Raw genomic sequence first — 10,807 nt, 5'->3', positions numbered from 1 at the left:
GTACCGTCTGCAAAACAGAAACACAGAAAGAAAGAAAGCGATTCTACTTATGTCACGAAGCAGATATGCAAAGCCTGCGAGCCAAAGACAGGTCTTGTAAAACAAGTGGGTGGGGATGTTCAGATTATTGTATTGCTCTAAACTACAATTCTAAAATCATTTAAGATGAAAAACTATCTGTACTCTCGAATATCATCCTAATTTTTCATGGATTTTGTGTGTCTTTTTGAAGTTAAGCCATTTTAAAAAGTCAAATAGTGACTTTGAGTCCTCTAGGTTTTTAAAGATCATTGATATCGTGTTTACTTGTTTACCCTAAAATACACATATATGTAGACACACACACAAATATATACATGTATGTAAATATACATACACACATATGTATACACATACACATATATATCTATATAAAACCTATTTTGAACATCTAGCAATGTGAAGCCACCCTTTGCCACGAAGTGTAAAAAACAAAAACATCTTAATCTAATTTCCGTACAAATAGTAATTCTTGATGAAGAGGAAGAAATAATTTTTTGCGTTAGTAAAAATTGCTCCCAGATAATTATGTGTGATTAAACACACAATAGTGAAAATGGATAGTAAAAAATGTGTTATCAACATAACACTAAAATGCAAAACTGCCTAATCTGCCTCCATGACAAACAAAAGGCCCGAAGTGACCACTGTGGTTTGAAGGTAGTATGCAGTGTCAGGAGAGGATAAGCAAATGAGAGATAAAGCACAAGACTTTAGTAACACCGTAGCCACTATGAGCAAGACACAAGTCAGCATCAGTGCATAAATGAACTGTGAATGAACTTTAACAGAATATAGTATTAAAGTTACAGAGGATCAGATAAAAGCTTTTATACAGGGGAAATTTACACCAGTCAGCCAAAACATAGTGATCACCTGTCTAATATCATATGTGTCCCCCTGTTGCTGCCAAAACTGTCCTGACCCATCAGGCATGGACTTCACTAGACCACTGAAAGTCTGCTGTAGTATCTGGCACCAAGAACTTTGCAGCAGATCATGAAAGTGCTGTAGGGCCCGGACCCTCATGGATTGGACTCATTTGTTGAGCACAACTCAGATGCTCTATTGCACATGTGTCAAACTCAAGGCCCGAGGGCCAAATGTGGCACGCCACATCATTTTATGTGGCCTACGAGAGAATAAAAGGTCAGAGTGCCTAAAAATAAAAGAGACAAAAGTGTGCTTTGACCAAAATTACATTTCCCACAATGCAGTTTTTATTAACTTTGACCAAAACATTTTGAACAAAGTTCATGTCTGAACCTGTGTTTGATGTTATTTTTCTTTATTATCTTTAATAGTTTGATCCTTGATTGATGGAGTTCTGTGGGTATAATAACGTGACAAATTAAAAGTATTAATGTTATAACAGAGAAACAGTTTTTCTGTGTAACTGTAATGTTTGTAACTTGAATATGTAAAAAATTCAGTTATTTAATATTAAGGAGTAGTTACATTTATTTTACATTACACTGAGTTACATTTAGTTACATTTATTAGTTACATCTGGCCCTTTGAGGACAGCCATTATGCTGATGTGGCCCTCAGGGGAAATGAGTTTGACACCCCCTGCTCTATTGGATTGACATCTGGGGACCTCTAATTCATCATTGTGTGCCTTAAACCATTCCTGAACCATGTTTGCTTTGCGGCATGGCACCCGTGGCTATGCAGCCCTATGCATCACAAACTGCAATGCACTGTGTATCCTAATGCCTTTCTATCAGAAACAACATTAATTAGCAGTTTGTGCTACTACTTTGAGTTAATAGCTCATCTATTGGACTGGCCACATGGGCCAACATCCACTCACCATGTGTATCACAGAGCCTATGAGCCTGTCACTGGTTCAGATGTTCTGACCCTTTTAGCTATCACAATTTGGCCTTTATCAAAATTCTTGTAACCCATCCACTTCCGGCTCTCAACGGGAGCAGACGTCTTTCTTCTGTCTCCTGTTGTTGCTATCTCTCTAACTCATACCCAGACTGACTCTCACTTATTCTCTGCAAAATGACGAAACCAAAACGAAAATCAGGGGATACTAAAGACCAGATGGTCTCTATGAAAGAATTAAAGAGTGAGTTAAAGAGCAACTTTGATAAGTTAGGGAGTGACTTTGATAAAAAGTTGGAAGAAAAGCTAAAACCGGTGCTAGATGCCTTGGAAGAAATGAAGGACAAAATGAAGAAAATGCAGAAAGACATGGATGAAAAAGACCGAAAAATTGTTGTCTTGGAACAGGGACAACAAAGAATGGATGATTTGGAACAAAGCATTCATATAAATGATGTAATCATCACTGGAATCGAAATCAAGCCGAGGAATTACAGAAATGCTATGGCTAGCGCTGACATCGAATGTCTGGAGCAACAAGTCCCTTAGTTGAGTTCTCAACTGAGGGACTTGGAGATAACTATATATCCAGACCAGATTGAGACATGTTACCCATTACCATCTGGAGGTAGGAGACCCCCTGCAGTGCTGATAAAATTCAACAATCATAAGCACAAGATAGCTCTTCTGAAACAAGGCTTCAAAAACTGAAAGGAAAAACTGTCTATATTAATGAGAATCTCACTAAAAAGAATGCTGATATCGCTAAAAAAGCTCGACAACTGAAGAAGAATGGGCTGATAGACAACACCTGGACCAACAACTGCAGGATCTTCATCAAAACAACGGGGCTTTCTCTGGACCAGATGAAAACAATGGTGATCAGGAGTGCAGAGGAGTTGGTGAAATATAAGCCATAAAGATGGACAAGAATTGTTACTACACCAAAGATCAGTACAACAGAGTCACTTCAATATTGGGAGCTCTACAATTTTGGACACGCCAAGTATGGAACAGTCGAAAAAATTAACATCATTGATGTCAGAAACATGGACTAATGAACAAAAAAAACAAACAAACAAAAAAAACATGTATTTGTGATAACATGGGATAACATTAACTTGAGACTTTAAAGAGCATGTTGATATCTTTTGACAATATATATACCATGTAAAACTGTTAAAGTGTCTGCAACAAACTGATTAATTCTTGTATAAACACTGTCTGCTGAAAGAGGTTAATATGATCATTATATTCTTGTGGAGAACACTGGCAAGGTCAACTTCTTGTTTTGGCTATCCATGATGTTAACAAACCTTGTGTTCTTAGGAAGATTGTAAACATGGTTATATTCTAGGGTAAAAGGCTAATATCTGGAAGTGGATAAAGGTGTGAACATCTGTCAAAATTCAATGTATGAGCTGGTTGAAGACTTTTAATGTCTGAGTTTGTTGACTACATATTCTAATGAGAGAGATGTTTTGTTGATAATTTAGGGGATGGGAATCTTACAAGCCAATGGCTTCTACCCGTTAACCCTTTTTTTTCTCTTTGGAAGTTGCTAATGATGTTTTAACACTGATGAAAGTGAAATACTGTATGTTGTAATAACATGTCTGGAAAGAAGAAAAATGAACTGAATAAATAAAATAAATAAAAACTCCGAGGACAAAATATTCCCATGCTGTCTAATATATCCCACCCACTAACAGTTGATGTGATAAATAAATAATTAGTGTTATTTACTTCACGTGTCGGTGGTCTAATGCAATGGTTGACTGGTGCTTATAGAGCAGAGTGGGGAAATTGACGTGTTTTATTAACAAGTCAGGCAAGAGTCAGAACTGTACAAACATAATTTCTATAAATTGAAGAAAGTTAACTTGTTATGAAGTACGAGTATTTCATAGCAAATGGTTCCATGTTCTGCCAAAATGGGTGCTTGACCTATTTTGGCATCTCAGCTATGTACAGAGGAATTAATCCATCTGAAACTCTTTTCCTGTATCCAAAGTCTTCAGTTCTCTGTAACTCGGACACATTATGCAAATTATTCTTCTTTTTATTGACCACATTACCAACCGCCATTTGCAGTAGCACAGTTGTCCCTCTGCGAATGCAAGGACACTTGCTTTTTTTTTTTCTTGATTTGCATTTCATTTGGCAACAACACACTTTGTGGCCCAACCATCAGGTGACAGAAGGGTCACCAATTGATCTTCTCTTCAAGGACATTATACCATCTTGCCAAATGTGTACGAAGATCATGGTGTGCAGCGACCGTGGAAGCTTGACACACATGAAAACAGATAAATTAAAAATTATTTGAGCAGCGTATGATGACAGAGGTTGATGTAAAGCAGCCAGCAATCGACCATAAATATGTGTGTGCGTATATTATATATATATTATATTATATATATATATATATTATATATATATATATATATATATTATATATATATACAGTATATCTTTGGGTGGCACGGTGACGCAGTGGATAGCACTGTCGCCACACAACACGGCGGTTCCGGGTTCGAGTCCCAGTCTGTGCGGAGTTTGCATACTCTCCCCGTGTCTGTGTGGGTTTCTCCCCGGGTTCACCGGCTTCCTCCCACCTTCAAAAGGTTGTGCTTCAGTTTAATTGGCTGGTCCCAAATTGCCCATAGGAGTGAGAGTGTGTTTGCGTGGTTGTCTGTCTTTGTGTGTGGCTCCGTGGCGCACTGGTGTAGTGCCCGGATTGTCCCCCGCCTCATGCCCTATGCCAGCTGGGATAGGCTCCAGCTCCCCGTGACCCGCTGTGGTGCATACAGCGGCAGAAAATGGATGGATGGATGGATATATACCTTCCTCTTCCTCTTTTCCTTTCAGCTTTTCCCTTCAGGGGTCGCCACAGCAAATCAATTGCCTCCAGCTAACCCTGTCTTCTGCATCTTCTTCTCTCACACCAACTACCTTAATGTCCTCTTTCACTACATCCATAAACCTCCTCTTTGGTCTTCCTCTAGGCCTCCTGCCTGGCAGTTCAAAACTCAGCACCATTCTACCAATATATTCACTATCTCTCCTCTGGACATGTCCAAACCATCTCAGTCTGGCCTCTCTGACTTTATCTCCAAAACCTCTAACATGTGCTGTCCCTCTGATGTACTCATTCCTGATCCTATCCATCCTGGTCACTCCCAAAGAGAACCTCAGCATCTTCATCTCTGCTACCTCCAGCTCTTTCTCCTGTCTTTTCCTCAGTGACACTGTCTCTAGACCAAACAACATTGCTGGTCTCACCACAGTTTTGTACACACCTGACACTTTTCTCCACCCGTTCCATCCTGCATGTACATGCTTCTTCACCTCTTTTCCGCTGTTTGTCAGTCTGGAAGATGAATTCCCACAGGATCTTAGCCCTGTAGTTCTCAACCACCTTTGGTGGTATGTCCCATTTGTATTTGGGTACTTCTACTCCATACTGGGTACAGATGTTCCTGTACACTATCACAGCTATTTGGTTGTGCCTCTCCATGTATGCTGAACCGGCGAGCATCTTACACCTTACTACCACATGCTGGACTGTCTCTGAGATTTCTTTACATAGACTGCACCTTGGGTCAGATCTACTGTGGTAGATATTGGCCTCTATTGCTCTTGTAGTTAGGGCCTGATCTTATGCAGCCATGATCAGCGCCTCTGTGCTGTCTGTCAGTCCAGCTTTATCCAGCCATTGGTAGGTCTTCTTGATATCAGCCACTTCCTCTGTCTGATGGTGGTACATGCCGTGTAGGGACTTGTCCATCCACGTTGTCTCCTCCTCTTACTCATCAGATTTCTGCTGTCTAAGGCATTCACTGAGCAGTTCATCTGTTGGGGCCATCTTCCTGATGTACTCTTGGATTTTCAATGTTTTATCCTGGACAGTGGCCCCGATACTCATTAGTCCTCGGCCTCCCTCTTTCCACTTGGTGTACAGCCTCAGGGTGCTGGACCTGTGGTGAAACCCTCCACGCATGGTGAGGAGCTTTCTAGTCTTAATATCTGTGGCTTCTATATCCTCCTGATGAGTGGCAGTGCATACATGTTGATGTCTTGGACCTTGTTCTTACCATTCGGCTGACTTTTCAGGACTTGCCTCACTCTCTGGAGGTATTTGGCCGTGGTTGACTTCCTTGCGGCCTCCTCATGATTGCCATTAGCCTGTGGGATTCCAAGGTATTTGTAGCTGTCTTTGATGTCTCCTATCCTGCCCCCTAGTAGGTCAACCCCTTCAGTTCTGATCATCTTGCCTCTTCTCGATACCATCAGGCCACATTTGTCTAACCAGAAAGACATCTCTATGTTGTTGATCCTGGTGATGTGGATCAGTTAGTCGATTTCTCGCTCATTCCTGGCAAACAGCTTGATGTCATCTATAGGTAGAGGAGATACCTGATTATTGTCACGCTTCGGAATCGGTATCCGTAACCGCTCTTTGTGATGATGTGACTGAGGGGGTTCAGGCCTATGCAGAACGGCAGCGGTGATAGTGCATCCAACTGGTATATGTCGCACTTGATGTTACCTTGGGCAATTGGCTTGGAGTTGGTCTCTAGGGTTGTCGTCCACATTCCCATTGAGTTCTTCATGAAGGCTCTTAGTGTCCTGTTGATCTTATACAGTTCCAGACATTCCAGTATCCACGTGCATGGCATTGAATCATAGGCTTTCCGGTAGTCAATCCAGGCAGTGCACAGGTTGGTCTGCCTGTTCTCACAGTCTCTGTGGACTGCTCTGTCCACCAGTAGCTGGTGCTTGGCTTGAGTGGTGTTACTACCAACTCCTTTCTGTGCCCCACTCATATATTGATCCATGTTCCTACTCATCTTAACCGCCATGATGCCTGACAGGAGCTTCCGTGTTGTACAGAGACAGGTTATTGGGCGGTAGTTTGATGGGGTGGATCCCTTCTGTGGGTCTTTCATGATCAGGACTGTCCTGCCTTCAGTCAACCATTCAAGGTGTGTCCTATACCTGAGCAGCTGATTCATCTCTGCTGCTAGGCGCTCATGGAGTGCTGACAGCTTCTTCAACCAGTATGTATGAATCATATCGGGGCCCGGTGCTGACCAACTCTTTATCTTTGACACTCTTTCTTGGATGTCTGCCATTGAGATGGTTACTGGCTCTTGTTATGGGAGGCTGCTGTGGTCAGTTCTAAGGTCCACTAGCCACTGGGCATTGGTGTTGTGTGATGCGTCTCTTTCCCATATGCCCTTCCAGTATTTCTCCACCTCAGCTCTTGGTGGGTCTGACCGGCTACTGTTATTTCCCTGCCACTGAGAGTACACCTTTGCTGGTTGAGTGGAGAAGGTCTTGTTTATTCTCCTTCCCTCTATCATCTACAGTATCTCCTTGGTGTATCTCTTCAGTCGGGTAGCCAGAGCTGTTAGTCTCTGTTTGGCAGTTTCGAGTGCTTCAGGTATGGAGAGATTGTTGCATTTCCTGGGTACCCCTTTATTCACCATGTTACTTTTCTACAGCTCAGCTAGCAGGCTGACTACTCTCTGTGTCATCTTTATCTTGGCCTCTAACCGTCTCTTCCATGGAGGGTATTGCCTGGTATGCCCTGTATTGATCTTATATCCCAGCATCTCGAGGATTACTGTTGCTGCACTGTGAATCAGCTTGTTGGTCTCAGTTATGTTCCCTATGCGGATGGTTCTTACTGTAGCATTCACATCCACTAGCAGGTCTTCTGAAGGTACTTGACAACTCAGCTTCCGTATATGTCAGAGGTTCCAGGTTTCCAGTTGGGTCACAATCTTGATTCTCAGGTCAGCAGCTCTTGTATTGAGGCTGTCTTTATCTGTTGGGGCTTGGTATGCAATCTCAGATTGTGGGGGTTTAGGATTAAATCCTCCCGCTGACCTGGCGTCCTGGCTTCTCCTTACCATAGCATTGGTGTAGTATTTCATCAATCTCTAGTTGTGACAGCAGTTTTTGGTTATGGATTTTGGAACACTGGGCTAACAGCTGTTTCTTTCTTAGCCTTGATTGTGGGTTTCGAAGTATCCATTGGTCCCACATCCACCCCATATGTCCCCTCTCTCTGGGGTTACTTGAATAGTAGCATTCCAAAATGCGCCCTTGCCCATGTGTGTCTTGTACCAGTAACCCATTTCTCATCAGATTGCCCAGGTTCCCTATCAACTGACTCGGACCTTGTTGACCCGGGCGACATCCGAGCCGGTATGATTCTGTCAGTATTGTGTTTGCTCATATTTGAGGTAGGCTGGTATAGCATTAAGGGTCTTGCCTAAGGACCCTTACTGGATAGTGTTCACCATTGCCGGGGTTCGAAACCATGCCCTCCTACACTCAAAACCATGCCCTCCTGCATTCGAAAGCATGCCCTCCTGCATTTGAGTAAATTGACTGGATAGTGATTGCCTTGACCGGGATTCAAATTTACAACCTCCTGCATGTATGTATTTGGCCATTTAGCAGTAGGTGAGTCCACTTCAAAACGACCAAGAAAATCGGAAGAGACAGATGAAAATGTCTGAAATTTAAAGTTTTTCTGATTCTATCCTATACAACCCTCCTACGTCAGTTTTATGCAAATAGAAACTGTTTGTCAGATTAGCTGGAACAACAATCGTTCAATGCCCGAGTAAGTCAATTTTAGTGACTGAGGGCTGTTTTTCATCGAGGGACCAGGCTTGCCTCTCTGATCTCATCTTGAGTTATGACAATCATAACTTATGCAACTGTGGCCAGTGATGCAGTTATGTGAACAGACATTTTTCAGCTGTCAGCATTTTCACCAATTAAAATCCAGACCAAGTGTAGCCCTGGCTCATCTCTGTAGAAGAGGAGGAGCATTACGCTGCTGTTGAATTTAATGATATCAGCTCTTTAATAGGAAATGTGATTTAAGGTCATGACCATGCGACAGATTTTAGTTTTTGCCGTAGGGTGAAATAAAAATGTCAAGTAAAAATTTTGAATCTTCTTAATAAATATAATTATAATAAATTGTGCAATATTTCTGTGCTTCTCATACCGGCTCGGAAAATTGGTTGGTTGGTAATAGAAAATGTAGACACATGTCCAGCTTGACCTGGATTAAACCCAATGGATGGGCCTGACTATTGAGGGATTTCATGAAATTATGAAAACTTATTTTTGACTGTTTTTATCCTTTTTTTTTTTTTTTTAATGTTTTGCCTGTTTTCTACTGTCTTTAGTTAGCACTTGCTCCATCCATGCTATGCAATTCTGTTCAGTATTCAATTATGCAATTATACATCTTTGCCACTTGGGGCCAGTGTAGGCTTGTTTGTCACTTGTTCCCAGTCCACCTGTTCCATGATGAAAATTCCATGAAAACATGTAATATGTTTGTAGCCCGAAAAGCGTGGCAATATCACCCCACAGACAAAGGCTTCCAAGTCTGGCCTTGGAGATTCTGAACCAGCACTACGACTGGAAGGGAATAAGAAGATCCAACAGGGCAATGACCCCAAGCAGACCTCAAAACACACCAAGGCCTGATTTCACAAGTAGTCCTGCATCGTTCTAGAGCTGTTGTCATGGACACCATACTTGATTCAAAAATAAAACCTTGAGTATTTTGAAGGTTGCTGCATGTAAACCCAGGAATGCCACAGAACTGGGGGCCTTAGGTTGGCCAGTGTCCGACTTTTCATCATGTGAACAGTTAGTCACAGCAGGCAGAGAGTTGCTACTAGGTAGTAGAGGTACTGTCAATAAGTATGCAGTCCGTAAAAGTCGTATTTCGTGTTACTACTTGGGGGTAGGGGGGACTTTATTCTGTTTTATAAATCAATTAAAAATGTTATTGATTCATTTTGTGATTGTAAACTGATTGTAAGTTATGCTCTGCCGTTAAAAATAAACTAAATAAAACCATTCCAACTGAGTCCTTATTATTGTACCCCGACGTGCCAACCGTGGCAGCTTTGTGTTCCCCGATGGAAAACAGAACAAGACCCACGATCACCTCGTCCTCATCCACACAGGAACCAGTTTCTCGTCGTGGAGCCACCAGGGGGCTCAGTTTACCACAGATTCCGAAGCCATGAAAATCTGTCCCCTCTCAGTTCTGCACCAAAGCCCGCTGATTGGTCCAAATACCCACATGGGGGGATGAGAATTGACCAATGGAGTTCGGGCAGATGAAGGGCTGTTGCTAAGGCACTTCAGTCTGCCTCCGCCGTCTCCCTCTTAGACTCGTCTGTCTGTCTCCTCTCCGTCGTTACCTCTCAGCTCCGTCGGTTCTGTTTCGGTCCCCGACGGGAGGGGAGCGCGGTGGGACTAGTGGTACCCCCCTGCAGCGGTCCACAAAGCCTATTAGGCCCTCCCTCCTGAACCCGGAGCTGTAGCCCCTCCCCCTTCTTCCTCCTGTCCTTTGACTTTTTAGCTCCCCCCCTCCCCCCCACCGCTAGAACCCGTTCCCCCCCCCCGATTAATTAATTAACCTAATATATATTTGCCACATATTTTAACATCATCATAATATTTTAACATCATTATAATGATCACGTGAGTTGTGTTGAATAAATGTCGTAGTGTTTTGACGGAAAGGGAGATTATTTCACCGCCATGTCGGAATTTAAAATATCTTCTACTGTACTGGCTGTGTTCCAACTCTCGCACGCACACACACACACACACACACACACACACACACACACACACACACACACACACGCACACACACACACACAGAGGGGAAGGGAAATAAAGAGCCCTTCCATACCTCTGTCTGCTGCCCCCCTCCTCCTGCCTTCCTTACCTCGCTGCAACCCGTGATAGATGAGAGATCCTCCCCTCTGATTGGCTGCCGCCTGGTGATTGACAGCGCGCTGGGCCCGCCTCGCCGGTCGCCTGCACATGGATCGGTCTGCTGCGAGAGCCCGAGCACCAGAGTGGA

The sequence above is a fragment of the Antennarius striatus genome, chromosome 13 (genome assembly GCF_040054535.1).
Source record: "Antennarius striatus isolate MH-2024 chromosome 13, ASM4005453v1, whole genome shotgun sequence".
In the NCBI taxonomy this organism is placed as follows: domain Eukaryota; kingdom Metazoa; phylum Chordata; class Actinopteri; order Lophiiformes; family Antennariidae; genus Antennarius; species Antennarius striatus.
Note: the sequence above shows the minus strand (reverse complement) of the source record.